We start from the raw sequence: 19,303 nt of genomic DNA on the forward strand, positions 1-19,303 counted from the left end.
TTGATCCATCCATTATATGTTCCTAAAACTTGGCCAAAATTTGGAGACTATTGTTCTTAATATAAATTCAGTATGGGATACCCTGGCAAAATTCTGGTTCGTATCTCTTTGGGATTTTAGAGCTACAAAAAATGTTTTTGGGAACACTTTTTTCATATTACTCAAAAACTTCAAATCTATGTTTTAAGGCGTGATCTGCACTATTTGTTCATTTTCATTAGGATTCGGCGTTCCCATGAGCTTAAAAGGGGTCACAAATGGATCCAAATTGCAAAATAATTACACTTTTTTCCCATAACTTTTGTGCCATCCATTAGAAATTCTGAAACTTGGATAAATGTTAAGACAATGTTGGCACTTCACACTTCTCACATTCATCATTTGTTCACTTTTTTGTGGCTCCATCTAACATGCAGCACCAGAAGTGGACCACGCACGCACGGCTTGTTTTTTTATCACGCCTTAAAACATGTACATTTGAATTCAGCACTATGGAAAACCACTATATATAAATATATATAAAGTTTTTGAGTAATATGAAAAAAGTGTTCCAAAAATGTTTTTGCAGGTCTAAAAGTCCCAGAGGGATGCGAACCAGAATTTTGCCAGAGTATCCCATACTGAATTTATATTAAGAACAATGGGCTCCACATTTTGGATTATCTTTCAGCCATTATGGAACATTAATCTCTGCTTAATATATGACTAAAAGATAAATTTACTACTGGTATCAATTGAAAGCAATATTAATTATTTCTTTCTCTCTCATATATACATCGATATCTATCTATCTATCTCTATATATATTTATCTTTCTATGTATTTATATTTGTATATATACACGTATATACGCATATAGGTATGCATATATATACAGACATATAGATATACATATATACATATGTAAAGGTGTATATATATATATATATATATATATATACATATATATATATATATATATATATATATATATACAGGGTGTCCACAAAGTCTGGCTACATAATGTTGCCAGACTTTGTGGACACTCTGCAGATTATGTAATTAGACTTTGTGGGTACCGTGTAGATTATGCAGCCAGACCTTGTGGGCACCGTGTAGATTATGCAGACAGACTTTGTGGACACCCTGTATTTATATACACATATATATAAATATATACATATATGTACTCATATACATATATATATATATATATATATATATATATATACATATATGAATATATACAGGGTGTTCGTAAAGTTACTATACAGTCTTATTGTTTTATTGTATTATATTTGTATTAATAGTTAATATTTATTTTTTTTACAGTTTTATTTAATTTAAAGACTGTATAGTAACTTTACGGACACCCTGTATATATATATATATATATATATATATATAGAGAGAGAGAGAGAGAGATATATATATATATATATAGATATAGATATATAGATGTATATTCTGCTTCCCATACAATTAGTTAGTGTTCGCGGTAAAAAGACGAAGTTTTATATCGACAATAGAGATCTTATAATAATTAATTATTTACGAAAATATATAAACAGTTAAACTCAATTGCACCAGAAACAAAGTTTTTAAACTTGTTTTCGTTTTAAATGTTACGCCAAAGACATTTATTTACGCACTGTTGGCCCCTAATATATTTCAACTCTGACACAATGAACCGTTTGTTAGCTACATGAGTATAAAGTTATTCTGGGTAATCTTTGATCATGAATTTTCTATTGGTTGGTTTTAGTTCCTCATGCTCTACTGGATGTGCGTATAAGTCATAAGTGGGTATTCATAGAAGCGGTAGAGTTATAATTCAGATGAACTCGTGCGGCTTATTACCTATACCTTCTATTTATATCTGATATATAAAGAAAAGTTAGTCTTAATGTGCGATATACATAGCATAGCATATATTCTGAAATTAAAGATGATTTATATTAAGAGATGCAGGCAACTGACGTGAATAAGTATGCCTTGATTTAATCGCATTGTCAGCAACATCGTACGCGATTGGCCACATACAAACTACGTCGACGCTTTAGTTTAGAGTATTTATTAATAGAAAATGCTCGCCGTTTCATAAAACTATGAATTTTTTTCAATGTATTTCAATAAATATTACTTTACTATGTCTGGCTAAACTAAAAAAAATCAATATTATAAAATAAAGAGAAAAAGAATAAAAAAGGAATATGGCCTGATGAAATTGACATGGACTATCTCATACTATTTTGCAGACCGCTGCTTCATGTTCTCACTTATTTTAACAAAATAACGCTTTATATATCCCTTGGCGACAGTTTACTTTCAAATTGATATGGTTCTTAATATGCAATATTTTATTCAGAATGATTACCGAGAAATATATTTAAGCTCAACCCAGACCACAGTATTTACCAGATACAGAAGATTTTCTTTACTTTTATCTCGCGATACTAAATTTATTCGAATATTTATATCATATCCAGTAATTGCTAGAAATATTACTAGAATACATAACATGTAAAACACTTTTTAAAATAGTATTAAAACAGTCTGCCTCTATGAAAATAGTCTGGCAATGAATATAATTAACAGTCTTAATTCATGAAAATGTACCGTCACTCCTTAGCTCAGTAAGATTATTAAATATATCATTTAATTCGTATTGTTTCGATTATTCGAACTAGTCTACCTATTTGAAGTTTTATTCGCACAACAGTTTGGCGGATGCAACCTCTAATCAATTGAATGTGTATTTTGTCAGAATTGGGAACCTTTCTATCAAACTGGGGAATCTGCATGGAATTTTCAACGGAACCTTTTTATTTGATTCATGGAGGTAGCATGCTCTCATTCCACGAGTCACGATTGAGTAGAATTCTTAATTAATTTGCAATTGTATTTTAGCATCATCCACACTGAGGATTGTACCTTCAACCTCCTAAAGAGTGAAAGTTATAATTAAATAACCAAGTATTTTATCCATTACGCCACGAGTCATTTAAATCATTTATAATAAGAAATTTAGAAGGGCATTATATTTTGCGTATTGGAATCAATTTGTTCGATTTAAATTTCAACAGAAATGAAAGTATGCTAACAATTCATGTGTGACTCTACCGTTTCGTGCGATGTAAGCCTGTGAAGTCATTCCATACTGTATTCTGGATGACTTTACACTACAGGGGGACTGGGTTCTATTCCTGGGAGTACACGATAAGGTGGGTTCACAAGTGTCGAATAATTCGAACCAGTTGCTCTGACCACAATGCTTCTTTTGGATCGGCAAAACAAAAATATTCATATGGATTTTTTCGAACATTTGGAGTTCCGTATGCAGAGTAAAAAATGGGTGAGTCATTTTATACTGAGAAAAATACTCAAGCGGTCATGGATATCAAATTCTAGACGTACTTTAATATTAAAAAGAATATCAATATTAAAAACTAAATAGAAATTGAGTAAATAATATTCAAGTTTAAAAGTTTGATTATTACATATTTTAAATTTTCTTCTCAGTATTACTCTTGTTTTAATTCCAGGAAAAAGAGATGAGATTGCAAACGCCACAAAAAAATGGCGGAAACTTAATAGACAAGACATTGCCGTCGTTAAAAACTATTTTTCTTAACATTCAAATTTATCAAAAGAATGCAGCTATATGCTATTCGCAATCATCTCGAACTGATATAGTCGGCGCCCGACTGAAAACTGAATTCTAATCTTAGAGAATCATAGTCACAAATACCACCGCAACTCCACTATTCCATGATTTTCATGCATAAGCCCGCTGTGTCAACATTTCAAAATGTCTGCAGCAAGGCGTCAACTGTTAACCCACCGAAACGGGCTTGTCATTACTTCCAACTCTGGTTTATCGATTATTTCACAACAATGGCAACGTTTTATTCTTAATAAATTCTAGCACAATCCGCAAAATAATAAGACTATTAAGTTTGAGTAAAACATGTCGTTTGGTGGTCGCTTGGATTCATATACATATGCTAATACAGGGATTTAGCAGGATATTATGTTTTGCCAACGAGATTAAAATCCTGTAGATAAAAAAGCTCGCTAACAATTTTTTTTTGCATAAATAAACAAATATTTGCATTGAAATGAAACCATGCGAGTATATAGAATACTTAAGGCTTAATACTTCATTAGTTTTGCCCAGTTTACAAATGATTGGGTGAACATTATTCTGATATATTTGATATAACTATTGCACAGTTCTTAGAATTACCAGAAGAAATCTTCGTTTAATATAGTGTTCCCTTCCAGTGAATATTCTACACAGCTGTCTTTTATACGGTTGGCAAATAATGAAGATTTTTGTTGTGGTTTATAAAATAAACACCTTATCTTTTTGTCCTCTTCCTATTACTATAATTTTAGTGTGTGCACCGTCCCCTTTCCATATTTACTTATATTAGTGCTGTAACTTGTTTCCTAACCATGATGCACCCCTTTTTAAAGTAAATCTTATATAGTGAATTATATTATTTTAGTGCCTATCTTAGATTTAAATTTGTTCTTTGTCGACAATTTATGGCTACCTCGCTTCTTTTGTTTAACTGATATTTGTCTGTAAACTTTACTATTTCTAGTATTTGATAAACGCATAAGACCTACTTAAGGAACGTATAAAATACTTTTAATCTATTCTTAAAGAAATGTGGAAGTTGCCCCTTCCTCGAGGTGTACGTAAAAACGGTTACTGTCGACACGAATAAGAGTAGCATTTTTGTGGATACGTTAAAAATAGAACAGAGTTCAGTTTTGATTAGCGTTCTTCAAGACATTTTACAGCAATCGGATCAACATAAAAAAGTTCAATAACAATAATTCGAATACGAAAAACAATTAAAACATCAAAGCAAGAGAGGTTTCAAAAGTTATATAAACAACGAACTAAAGACAGTTTTTGCAAGGTATATTGTCATTTAATGAAACGGTAGACATTTTGTCGAAGATTTTTGATAAAAGAGACAGTTTATTTCATACGCGATATAAATATCGAAACAATGAAGACGACGATTTTGTCACGTACGCTGGTATGGTGAATGCATAGTGTGAGGCATTTAACTTGACAGAATTATCAAGCGACATGTTCAAATGATTCATGCTTGTTCAAGTTTTAGATATAGAAATTACAAGAAGAATTCTGAATAGTATGGAATATGACCCAAACCTTATGCTACAAAAGGTAATAAGTGGTTTAGATATTAAAAAAAATAATCGGATTGCAGACAGCAGTATATCACTGATACAGATTGTAAAGAAAAGTGAAATCCAAATAAATAAAGAAATGTGATATGTATTGATTGTTGAAGTGTACCTATAAAATATTGTGTTTAATGATAAAATATTCATTAATCGTAGGTGTGTACAGGGAAACCGAGATAATAAAAGATTCACTGTCGAAGGTGAACGTAGGTTTTGCTCATAATGAAATAAAGGGTTGTAAAAGAAGAAATATGTTAATATGAAAATAAATTGGCAGACCGTAAGAATGTACCTCGGTTTGTCCACTTTTTAAAAGGTTGCTAGAGGTGTATTAGGCAAACAATTATAGTTCAAAAGAGAATTATCTTGTAATTTTTCGTTCAACTCATACATCGAAAGTATATGTACTTCCTCAAAATATGTTCGGGTTAGATCACGATTATCTCAATAAATTCCATCATGACAAGTTTCAATAACAAATACACGATTAAACCCGGATCTGAAACTTCCAACGTAGACCCCCACTACCATGGCCCCCTCTTCCAACATCAGGGGTCTACGTTCTAACCTTCCAGAGGTTGAAGCCCAATTACAGGAGACTAAACCAGACCTTTTCTTTTTATGTGAAACTGGAATTGGACAGACTATTTCCCTAAATGAGTTCGTAATTAAAGGATACCCTAACCTAACTTCAAAAACTGACCTCCAAGATCGCTATGGGCATGGAATATGTGCCTATATAAAAGATGGCTTTCCATGTGGTAGGGACACTTCCAGAGAAGATCCTAACTTGCCCTATATGTGCTTCCGAGTAGCACTAGCTAACACTACCGCATTTATATTTACTCTCTATCGCCCCCATAACAGCGGAGTTACTATCTTTAAAAGCATATCTGAGAAAGTTGACCAAGTTCTATCAGCATATCCTTCAGCTAACATTCACGTATGTGGAGACTTCAATGTTCACAACGTCGAATGGTTGACCCACTCAAACAAGACCGATGATGAGGGGAGATTCTGTCATGATTTCTCCATTGCATATGACCTCACTCAGATTGTTCACGAACCCACCCGTGTGCCCGACAATGACGGCCAGTATGCAAGTCTCCTAGACCTCTTTCTCACAACTTGCCCTGAACTATGTTCAGTTTCCGTTCTGTCTCCTCTTAGATCTTCCGACCACTCAGTGGTATCAATTAAGATAAAAATGAAATGTAATAAGTCCTCTGACGTACCTCTCCATCGTACAGTATATCGATACACTATGGCTGACTGGGATAGTTTCCGTACATTTATATCTGATCTACCTCTGCGTTCCATGTTTAAAAAGGATGTGTCGTCTATAGTATCAGACCTGACAGAATGGTTAATTGTAGGTATAGACAATTTCATACACTCGAAAAAGTTCCAGCAAAAACCTAACAGCCAGCCATGGTTTTCTCCAGAATGTGCTGCTGCTATTGCGCACAGAAATCACTTTTTCCATTGCTTCCAACGTAATAGATGTATGGAAACTAAAGCCGCTTTCAGGACTGCCAGCAACCATTGTAAGAAAGTAATAAAGAACGCAAGAGAGTTGTATGCTCAGTCCGTCAAGTCCAAAGTAGCTGAGCAGTGGCTTGGTTCCCACCAGTTTTGGCAAATTACAAACAGAATCTTGAACAGAAGTGTGTGCTCCATCCCAACTATTATCAATGGACCTGAGGAAATCTCGTCAGCATCAGACAAAGCAAAACTCTTTGCCAAGAACTTTGCAGCTAATTCGACCCTTTACGACCAAGGCTGCCAACCCCCAATATTTCCTCCTATATCAGAAAATACACTATGTGATATACAAATATCTGTATGTGATGTTGCCAAGCTAATCAAAAACCTTGACTCCAGTAAAGCAACCGGCCCTGACCATATTCCAATTATAGTTCTCAAAAAACCTCAACCAGAACTAGCACCCATACTTACAAAACTGTTTAAACGTTGTCTTAAGGAGAATTGCTTCCCACCACCCTGGAAAATCTCATCAGTATGTCTTGTATTTAAGTATTCAGGTGATCGTTCATCCCCCTCTCAATACAGGCCAATAAGTCTCCTGTGCGTCATGAGTAAGTTGCTGGAATCTGTGTTAAATAGAGAAGTAATCAACAATCTCAGCAAAAATAACCCTCTTAGTGACACACAATATGGTTTCCGTTCTGCTAGATCTACAGCAGATGTGCTTACAGTTATATCTCATAGGATTAGCGAATCTCTCGACAGAGGAAACCTTTCTAGGACAATTGCTCTTGACATATCAAAGGTCTTTGATAGGGTATGGCATAAAGGTTTACTTCACAAGATCTCCAGTTATGGTATTGCTGGAAATGTCTTCTCAATTATTAAATCATTTCTCTCTGATAGGTTCATAAGAGTAGTAGTTGATGGGCAAAAATCAGAAGCTCACAGTATAAATGCTGGAGTCCCTCAGGGGTCGATCCTGGGCCCAACTCTTTTCCTGATCTACATTAATGATCTTCCAAATCACATCCTTACATCATTCGTAGACATTTTTGCTGATGACACTACCATCTATGGTAGCACATCTAAGACAGTAAACGACAAAGTTCTCTCCGATTCTCTCTTCTCTGATCTTGATCACGTTGTACAATGGGGAAAGGAGTGGCTGGTTACTTTTAATGCATCTAAAACCAAGCTTCTATCTCTACATCATCAACGTTCTGATCCCCATCTGGCATCAATTGAAATGAATGGCTCTCGTCTTGGGGGGTCTCAAGTTTTGACAGGCTTCTGGGCTTGACCTTTTCTCCTGATTTTAAATGGAATACGTACATCAAATCTGTTGCCAAGACCGCTGGAAAAATGGTCGGATCCCTCTATCGATCCAGTAGATATCTCACTGCTGATGCAATTCTCTATCTATATAAGAGCCAGATACGTCCAAGGATGGAATACTGTTGCCACATATGGGCAGGAGCTGCTAGAAAAGACTTGTACTGCCTTGATAGAGTTCAAAATAGACTTCGGGGCCTGGTGGGAGATGCCCTTTTCTCTTTGCTGCAACCTCTGTCTCACAGAAGAGATGTTGCGAGTTTGTCTCTGCTTTATCGTTATTTTCATGGAAAGTGTTCGACTGAGCTTCAATCTATGGTTCCCCCTCGCCAAACTTTCACAAGAAACACTAGACTAGCTGAAAACATTATCAATAATTTTCCCCACTCTTTATCTGTACCTAAACCTAAACATAGATTCCATGATCAAAGCTTCTTCCTTAGAACTGCACGCCTGTGGAATTGTCTTCCGTTTTCCTGCTTTCCAGCTTTCTATAATATGGTTGTCTTCAAGTCCAACGTGAACAAGTTTCTGATGAGCCGTTCCACTTAAGTTAACAAATTTACCGAACTTCCATTACTATCGATTACTATATTGTCCTTTTGACTACTCTACACTCTTTAACCCTTATCCTTGAGTGGCCTATCGGCCTTAATAAGTGGTGTCGTCTATGTGAAAAAAAAATAGATGCCCTTTGAACTAATGTAATTTATTCTGCTGACATCATGAGACTTAATCCTGTGAAATTTGGTCACGTGTCCCACCACTTAACTGGGAGTAGGTATATATATATATATATATATATATATATATATATATATATATATATATATATATCTTTGGTTAATTTGCTACCTACCCGCATGATACATCGTTTCAAATGGCAAACGTAACTACGAAAAAGGACCAAAAAGTACTGCTTTTCATTACTGAAAGATAAGGAAACAAATTATTTGCGTATGAATGCGATGAAAAGAAAAAAAAACTCACACCATCTCGATACGGCAAAGTTAGTTGTAAAATGTTTGAAAGAAAATTAGCCATGCATATAACTTTAAATGTACTGGCTAAGCAAAATCTTGTGATGAGGGTCACACTATTCAGCAAATTAATATAATGCTGATATGGAGTCCATCGAATTCCCTTATAAACAATTTTTTGTCGGCAACAGAATGATAATAGTTTAAATAAATATCAGAAAAAGTAAAATTCAAATTCTTTATTAAATTCTTACAACAAATTCTTGTAATGTTTTTTATGTTTAATGTTTGAAATATTTCTGTATTAGTAACTTTGTTTATACAAACATTATTTGTTTGAATTTGATTTTTACATTTTTTAACTTGTCGGTTTTCAGTTAAACTAATTTTTCTTTCGTATTTCAGGTAAACTAATTTTTCTTTCGTTTTTCAGTTTTGATTTTTTTAAATATTGTTGTTTGCTTTGATATAAAAAATGTTGTTCGCTTTGATTTTAAAAAAATATTGTTGTTCTTTTTAATTTAAAAAATATTTATTATTCATTTCGCTTAAAGAAGTATAGACTGTTCGTTTTAATTTTTAAAAAAATCGTTTAATCTTAAAATTTGTTTATTGCCTTAATTCATATTTCTTGTTTTGCAACATATGATTGTCTTCTGCTTCAAATATACGTCATCTCACACTCATAATTCTTACTTATTTATATTGAATAAACTTCAGTTTTACTATAAATCAAATCGTGTTCTTCCTTTTCTTCTTTTTAAATGCAATTTACTAGTAAATAAAGAATGTATTACAATTTTAAAAATCCATAATACAACGAAATGTTCAATTGCTTTTAAATCATAAACAAACAACTTTGTCCCGTTTAATTCTTATTATTTATATTGGATGAATCTCAAAACAAATCATTGTGATATTTGGTTATCTTTTTTTAAATCCAATTTAGAAGTTTTCTAACGCTTTCTGTAAAATTTTCTGCTCATTATCGACAGTCTAAGTGTTCCACATGTCTGGCTTGCTAGGACCATGGCGATGACGTCATTTTTCAGCTGATAGACCATCTATTACGATGGCCGTGGTTAGATTGAATTTTACTGTTCAACTGATGGGTATTACTAATTATTCTTTCTGCAACAAAGTTAGCGTCGTTGATAAACAGAATACGAAGCTAACAAAAAAAGATTACTTCGAATTAACCGAATACATTAAACTGATTTTAAAACCCACACTAAATGAACTATTTTTAACATTAGACACAATAAATAAAAGAATTAGAAAGATTGAAGTAAATGGTGTAATTTCATGAGTCGATTACTCGCATTTGGTTTCCCAACAGAATATATAACAAATAAATATTGAAAAATCAGAATGCGCGCTGAGTTTTCGACGCTTTTCAATGACTGTTTGAAAAACCATGCATATCTATAACCATCTCCAGAAGAGATATTCATAAAGTTAAACGATGAGACCTTTAAAAGCAAATCTTACAAAGAAAAAGTTTAAAAATCTCTCTCACACATATTTCTAAGTGTTTCTATGTATTTTTAAAATGTTTTTATGTATTTTAACATGTTTGAAACTTATGACTCCATCCCCATCAATTCCCTCTTTCTGTCTCCCCGCCACAAACTTGAAAAAAATGCTAACGATTGCATGCCTAACTCTGTCGCCAAGAAGTGGAGTCTCATTTTACGTTAGATTTATAGAGGAAAGTGATCCCCACTCTAAAATGTTAAATTTTAATTAATAAAAAAATCCTTCATTTATATTATCTTTAAAGGCAGGTGAAATGCATAAGAAAACAATAGATTTTGATTTCTATTTAGGAGATAAACTACGCTAAATTAGGTTGTAAAAAAACAATTATTTTTTAAAACTATCAAAATCGATCAACTTTTCAACAATTATTTTGTGTATTATTACATTAGAAAAAGCATTTTTTTTTGTTTTGTTTTCTTAAACAATTTCAACTTGCAGTAAAAATACAAATAAAATAATCGAAAATAAATAATTTCGAGAAAAGTTTAATATACAATGCTTTTTTAAAATAAAGTTCAAGTTTTATTCAGGCACAACTTGCATAAATATTTTTTTAAATATGTACGTTCACCTGAACAATGGCACACCCATTTACAAGTTCTTCCTTTTCTTCTTTTTTCAACTATTTTTCTGGATTATTATCGATTGGACACTAAACTATTAGATTATGAAAAAATTGAGAAATAATTAATATCTAAAGATTTGAAAAGTTGTTCCATTTCTACATACATATCCCCATTGTCAGAACCGATTTAAAGCCCCGATTTGACGTTGGGTCCTTAGACCCCCCCCCCTTTGCAATTATTATTATTTATTTATTTTATATTTTGCGACTTTTCATTTGAGAAATGTCGGTCTGCCCACACCCGTTTTATTTGTTTTCTTATGTATATACGACTATTTTTAAGGGGATTTCACATTTAATGGTCCACTCTATATTTTACATAGTATTTCAAGTTAAAATCAAGTTTTACGATATCTTATTTAGCAAATTGTTTGGTGGAAGTACAGAATAGTTCAATAATATGTTTCTAAATAATAAGATTATTATTTCAGCGCGATTCGTTAAATGCAAAAAGATTTTTTTAAGTTAGTACACGTTAATTCATGTAATCAACGAGGAAGGCTGAAACATCCTTTATATAAGATCAGTTTAATCCGCGGAAAGAAAATTGAAAAATAAAGAAAACAAAAAATACAGTGTGCATGGTACAGGCCCGCCCTAGTTTTATTAGTGTGTGTGTGTGTGTGTGTGTGTGTGTGTGTGTGTGTGTGTGCGGTGTTAACACCCTTAAAAATATCGCGAAATTATCATTAATTAAATAATATTTAACAATGAGATCGTATGAATTGTAAAAACTTCTATTTATATCATTTGAAATAAAAAATAAAAAATAGTTTGTATTGTTTAAAATTATGTAAAGTTTTGTATATATTGATTAAAATTAATAATATTTATCATTTCTTAAAGTTTTGTTTGTATTCTTTATTTTTGAGAATGAATTTCTGCTTATTGGCTTTTTTTATTTCTTTATGCATGCGCATCGTAAAGCGGAAGCGAAAATGCGGTTTCAACGCCCAAGAAGGACAATTTCAGTATTATAATATATGTATATATATATATATATATATATATATATATATATATATATATATATATATATATATATATATATATATGAAAAATACGATTGAAGCCAACATTGCAATGCGAAATTTCTTAAATATGCCAGTGTTTATTTTTAAAAAATATATTTCGAAGTAAACCTCTTTTGTCCATCTTTTATATTTTTTTTATTTCTTTCTTCGCCATGATGTTAAGTTGGAGAAAGTTAAATAAAGAATCCACGTGATGTTAAATGCAGTGATTTTATAAGGTTTGATAGCCGGCCGCCTGGCCGCACGATTTGGAAAGCTGGGTTTTTTTTCCTTTTTTCTTTGGCTTCATACGTATTCAGTACGTAGAAAATCACGCGAACTCTTCATTCAGCTTTCTTTAACTTAACATCGTGGCGAATAAAAAAGGAAAAACATAAAAGACTAACAAGACAGTTTTACCCCGAAATATATTTCTTAAAAATGAACACTTGTTTATTTTAATAATTGCAATTTTGGATTCAAACGTATTCAGTACGTATTTTTTTTTTCAAATTTCAGTTAACGCTTCTAACGGATATAAAAAATAAAACACAAACAATTCAGATTTTCAAATCGCGCGGTGAGTCGCTCCTAATGCGACCTTATAAAAATACCGCAGTTAACATCATTTGAACTCAGCATTCAACATTCTCCAACTTAACGTTATGGCGAAAAATTAAAAAAACATAAAAGATTGACAAGGGAATTTTACTTCGAAATATATTTCTTAAAAATAAACACTTGTTTATTTTAGTAATTTCGCATTGCAATTTTGGCTTCAAACGTATTCTATACATATTTTATTGTCCGAATCTCAGTCAACGCTTCTAACGGATATAACAATTAAAAAAAAAATAGCCAGAATTGTTATGATGCAAGAAAAACAGAACTCGGGAGTAGAGTAATAATATGTATTTACAGGAACAGCTGATTTCTCTGAAAATACGTATCACTATGTCTTTCTTTAAATTTCAATATGCCGTAAAAGGTCTCAATATCCTCTACCATTTTCGGCGATTAAGAGCGATTTTTGTTTTCTTTGCCATTTAATAGAAATGATCTATTGCCATGTTCCTACTTATTACTACCAAGGATTAAATAATGCAATTGATTACTTGCGTGGGTAGATTCCGACACGCTTTTAATACTCCATTACACAAGGTGTGATATTACGTTAGAGGGTTTTATTGGGGTTGCTAACTCGATGAACTGTAATTTGTAGAGATGCCTTATAAAACGGTCTTGTAGTTCTTCCATATTATGAAGAAACTGTTTGATTACTATTAATCTGCTTTACTTAATATCCTTGAATAATGTTGACTGTCGGTAGAGATTGTTCTAATATTCTAATATTAGGCAAAACAGAGTTGCGACCGATACCTGTTGCAATGTAGCTGATGTTTTCGTAACCGGTGAAAAGTCGCCTGTAGTCGCATAGTCGTTTGGCAAGGGTGTTCACACATTAGGACTAGAGATAAAGTACCTTGCATGTTTTTGGCTTCTTAATTTGTGGTCAGTAACAACGCCACGTTTTCCAATTAGTTGGCGTTTTTTATTTATTTATTTATTATTTTTGTAGTTTTTAGGATAGTCATTTATCAGTTATTTTCGTGTAAATTGCTATTTTGATGGACGTCATTTTCTGATGATATACGACTGCTTTTGTTAGTAAGTGCCTATCATTACCGTTATGGTTGTCTTATTTGAAAACTTCCTGGTCGATTTTTATTGCCCTCATATTTTTCATTTTCACGCTTTTGTTCGAGCCCCAAATTATTTGTGTTTTCAAGGTTGCAACATATTTCGATTAATTCTCATAATTAAACGAAAACCTTCCAGGATTAATCTCAGATTGGGGCACTTGCCTATCAAACCAACGTGAAAACTGTAAATAATGCAAAACCCGCATGCTTGTGGATGAATTTACACACACACACACACACACACACACACACACACACATATATATATATATATATATATTACTTGGGAAATAACGCACATTATGTTCAACTAAAATTTATATAAATAGTCATAGCGTTAGAATTTCATTATTGAGCTATTTGAATGAACGTTGTGTGGGTTACTATTTATATTCGAATCGACAATTTTACCCGAAGAACACACACAAATCCTTTCGCAGTATCATAACCTAGAACTCAGATCTCTTCTGTGAGATCAGACAAATATATAGTATTCCGTTTGAAAACAATACGTTACATGGTGGGTGTATCAAAGTTTCATTGACCAAACCATGCCGGGTCTGGGAGAAAACACGTATTATAGTTAAAAAATAAACGAAAAGGGAAAAATACAAATCACTAGTTTAAACTGGTTCCATGTGTTCCTGCATTCCTTATTTTTAAAAACACCAGGAGAATATTATTTATTTTATTTAATGTTTATATAAAATAAGATTAGGCAGAACAATGCAGAGATGTAACACTTAGACTTAAGACTTAGACTCAAGCATGGTATAATGATAGAACTAGCTATGCAGTTTCACCTTTATTGACTAAATACACTGCTGATCAAAAATTTAAGACCACTTAAGAATCTTTAAAAAGAAACCTTTTTTAAGGATAGATTTTATACTTTTCCGACTTAAGGTTACTAAAACTACAATCTAAAAGGTTATGGAAACAGAAAGGTACATTCCAAAAATTTTATTTAAAAATTTGCATTTTTATTAAATTAGGCTTTTTACACATGATCAAAATTATAAGACCAAAGGTATAAATTGTTAGATTTATGGTAATTCTAATGTTTTTGGTTCAGTTAGACATTAGAAATCACTATGTTAAAGTATTGCCATGCTTAAAGCTAGAAAACGAACAGAAGTTTAGCGCTCTCGAATTCCATAAGTAAGATTTGTCACAGCGAGCGATAGCAGCTAAGGTAAAACTGTTATTTGCAACTTTCTAAAGAACACTGAGAATTATGGAAAAGCAAAATCTGTTGGTAGCCCCCCCCCCCAATTTCTCCTGCATTGAGTAGGAGAATCAGACGGGTTGTTATGAATAACAGAAAGCTTTCTTTTAGTCAAATTAAGGCTGTTACAGATGCTGATCGCAGTCAAATAACCATCAGACGACACTTACAACAAAAAGGCATTCCTCAATTGTTTCCACGTCACAAAGTGGACCGCTTAAGATTTGGTCGTGAATACCAAACCAGAGACGCTGAGAAGTGGAAGAAAGTCCTGTTTTCTGATGAGAAAAAATTAAATTTAGATGGTCCTGATGGCTTCCAGCGATATTGGCATAACAAAAATATACCCCTTGAAATTTTTTCCACACGTCGTGGTGGAGGGTGGTAATGGTATGAGGTTCCTTTTCTTACAGAGGGACGATGGAGCTCCAGGTGGTGCATGATCGTCAGACAGCAACTGGTTATGTTAGCATGCTACAAACAGCATCTTTGATGATGGAGGGTCATCGTTTTTGTGGAGATGGATGGTTATTCCAACAGGATAATGCTGCAATCCACACTGCAAGACGGATTTTGAGCTTTCTATAAGAAAATGAAGTCTATCTCTTGGGACATCCTGCATGCTCACCGGACTTGAACCCAATTTAAAATGTTTTGGGATGGATGACAAGAGAGGTTTATCGAAATGGCAAATAATATTCAAGAACAAATGACCTTCGTGAAGCCATCTTCAGAAACTGGAGCAGAATCTTTCGCACCTTAATGGAAACCCTTATTTCTAGCATGTCCTAAATAATTTTTGAAGTCATCAAAAGCAGTGGAACACGTAATATGTACTTATTTGCATAAGGTGGCCAGATGAAATATCCATGATGCGATATGTCCGGACGTCTTACGTTCGTCACTCCTGTGTTAGCCATTCAAACTTGCATGGTGCGTGTGTTGTAAATCAAGAGGATTATGCAGAAATTAGTGTGTTTGTATTCAATATCATTAGTGTCGCCCAAGACCTTTACACACTACGTCACGGTTCTTGCGGATAAAGTAATTGATATAATGCAGTTGTAAAAGTTACAATCTCCTTAAGGTTTAAGGTTCAATCTTCAGTGTGGGCGACTCTCAAAATACAATTGCGAATTACTTAGAACTTCTACAAACTCATGGCTGACAGAACGAGAGCATTCTACACCGTGTATTAAGTAAAGGGTTCCGTTCAAAATTCGATGCTAATTCTCGGATTCGAAAGATTTATCCAGACTTCGACAAAGGACCTGAAGATTAATTAATATCACAATCAGAGTTTTCAGTTCATTTTTTTTAATTAAATTTATAAATTATAAACACTTTCAACAGAATTTGATAAAGACGTTTTTTTCATGCATTTTTATGTTCAGCTTAGCTCTTCAACCTGTTTGAGAAAATAAGTATTACTTCCATCTATAGTAAAAATGATTCTGGCATTCTTTATCCAAATTTTACAAAAAATGAAACAGTATAACATGTATAACTTACCAAATATAGACATCAGGTTGCGGCAAGTTCACTGATCTTTAGCATCTGTTTAGTAATGAGGTTCGCGTCGGTATCTCATAGTCCAGGTTTATTTCATTTCGTGTCAATTATTCGAGTACATAAATCTGTTGAAATAAATAAAAAAGACAATGTCAGTTCGTTTTATATAAAATAGATTTAGAAGAGATGTATCTATACATGCATACACACACACACACATATATATATATATGATTATTTCATGCATTTTTTTAAATAAAATTGTATTTATCTATTTTCATTATTTACTCAACAGTGCTCAATACATGAGTAGATCTATGTAGTAAGCTTTGAAAATATGTGTGGCAATTAAGCTACACGGAAGTTTCCGCGGTTCATCCACGTAAGGGTTTGTCAGGTAATACTAACCAAAATTGCAGTTTACTTTTTAGATCTCGGAGAGTGATGTGTGGTCATTATTTAAGTACTAGAATTCCCCAACATACAAATGAGATGTTTAAAAAAGTTGTAATAGAGATGCCACAACGTACTCCTGCGACGTGACCAGCATTAAAATGTTATTAGTTGAAGTTGGCGAATTTGTATTTGTTTTTTGTGCATGTTTTGAATTGTCAGAATTATCTTTGTCATTCTGATTTTATAAAACTTTCCAGATGTCAGACTCTCTTAATAGGCATATGAATACGTGGGTCAAAACTGTTACTGGATGGTCGCTGCATATCAAAGCCCAAACGCCACTCTAGGATAAAGGTTAAAGAATATCGAGTAGACCTTGAGACAACACTGTGATGATCGGCACTTGTGGAACGTGGATAGGGTTTAATTATATGTATGGACGACTCAACAAGAATTTAGTTACATTAGATTTAAAAATTATTATGTTATAGCCAGCTGGAAAGCATTCCCACGGTATGTTGTTCCACAAAAGATCATTTCTAGGAAATAAACTTTGCTCGTGGAATTTTCGTTTAGATTGAGACACGGACAGAGAGTAAGATAAAGTAAGAGTTTCTGTATATAGGTGAGTATTTGTAGCCAGTTTATTGCAGAGAGCGAGGAGTATAGACCAAACCTCACTCGAGAATTTGCTATGAAAATAAGTACCGAGAGAGATAGACTCACGACGTGAGAAAGATGAACTAGAGTAGCGAAAAGATCTTTGTCCAATAGATTTAGAAGATTATTTTCCGAGTTTGTAAGTTGAAGATTTGGTAAATTACTTTAGCAAAAGTAAAGTTTAAATAAACTGCTAATAGATACATAAAAACAACATAGAGTGCGGATTTACATCAAGGTAGACTGAATAAAAGATTTCAGTTTGAAAATCCCAGAAAATTACGATTATTTTCATGGGTAAAACTGGAAAAGGTAACAGCCGTAACTTTATGAATGTGACAACCGCTAAGATGTAAATTACAGTTTGTAAGATAAAACTAATGCAGTGTTCTGCTTTGAGAGTGAAGGTTCTTTCAACCAGCTGATACATACTCATGAGTGAAAAGAATTCACCAAGATTTTAAAATTATCCGATCTTAATAAAATGTTCATTATTTTAAATTATTAATAAACCTCATATAAAGTATTCAAACCTCCTCTCTCCTACTTAAATAATACTAACCTCTTTAATTTCATAGACAGAATACGCCTTACTATATTCATTATTATGCATGCTATTTAGGTATCTTTGACATTTAAATTTCCGATAATTTGTTATCATTGTCTACCGAGAACTGCTATATAATTATGTTATTCACATTTTCGGGTAGTACCTTTTTTATGATACGCCTCTGATATAATATATGATATAACATTCATTAGTTATGTCGATTAAGTTAGAAGCATGGAGGTTTCCAGAATTAGAGAAACCTGTAAAAGTCTTTATTACGTGATTTTATCACTATGAATGTTATAGTTTTTTAGTTCTCAGCTTTCGATATGAAACATATTCATCTCGCTAATGTTATTCATAATCAATTAAGCTTTGGAAAATAAAAGTCGATCATTGGCTAAAGGTTAGGATAATTGTCCCTGTAGTTCGTTCGATGGACATTCACGTATGGAAATGAACCGACTCTCTCTCTCTCTCTCTCTCTCTCTCTCTCTTCATTTTTCTCTATCTATCACTCCCTATCCATCTATCCATCGCTAACACATACGCATGGATTTCTAAATGATAATACTCTTCAGATGACCCATCACGTAAGGGTTCTCCATAGGCGGTCAATAACATGTAATCATAAACGAAGGTTGCACGACATCGGAGGCCATATTAAATTCGGACAAAGCAGAATCTTCGCTATGGCATCTCTAATTTCCTCAACGTTCACACACAAACAAATAATTATCTTTAGTATATATTGCATAAAATTCGTGCGAGTACTCAAAGACGCCTTTTTGACTATGGTCTGTTTTCTCTTAAATCCAGTTTCATACATCAGGCAGTTTAATAGCAATCGTGCCATTAAGACATGCTGCTATCTATATGGTTAAGCAAGAAAATAAAATAAAAGATAGTTTAGTTGTTAATTTAGTCAGCGAAGAAAATGCAGTCTAACGGTTTAATTACGCTTGATACATACTAATAATAATATTGATTTTTACTGATAAATTAATTGTATTCATTAAAACTAGAGAGACCTGTGAAATTCCACGGCGGCATTTTCCAT

General features: G+C 33.0%; 1 long non-coding RNA gene across 1 annotated transcript in view; it reads right to left on the reverse strand.

Annotated features, from left to right (window-relative positions):
* The window catches only part of LOC145303287 (uncharacterized), a 390,610-nt gene that overhangs the window by 105,996 nt on the left and 265,311 nt on the right, over nucleotides 1-19,303 (reverse strand). The window contains exon 2 of the long non-coding RNA XR_013873705.1: nucleotides 16,638-16,762. This is a non-coding gene — a long non-coding RNA (uncharacterized LOC145303287). The remainder of the gene's footprint in view (nucleotides 1-16,637; nucleotides 16,763-19,303) is intronic.

The sequence above is a fragment of the Euprymna scolopes genome, chromosome 1 (genome assembly GCF_053919585.1).
Source record: "Euprymna scolopes isolate OS-2025 chromosome 1, ASM5391958v1, whole genome shotgun sequence".
NCBI classification, from domain to species: Eukaryota; Metazoa; Mollusca; class Cephalopoda; order Sepiida; family Sepiolidae; genus Euprymna; species Euprymna scolopes.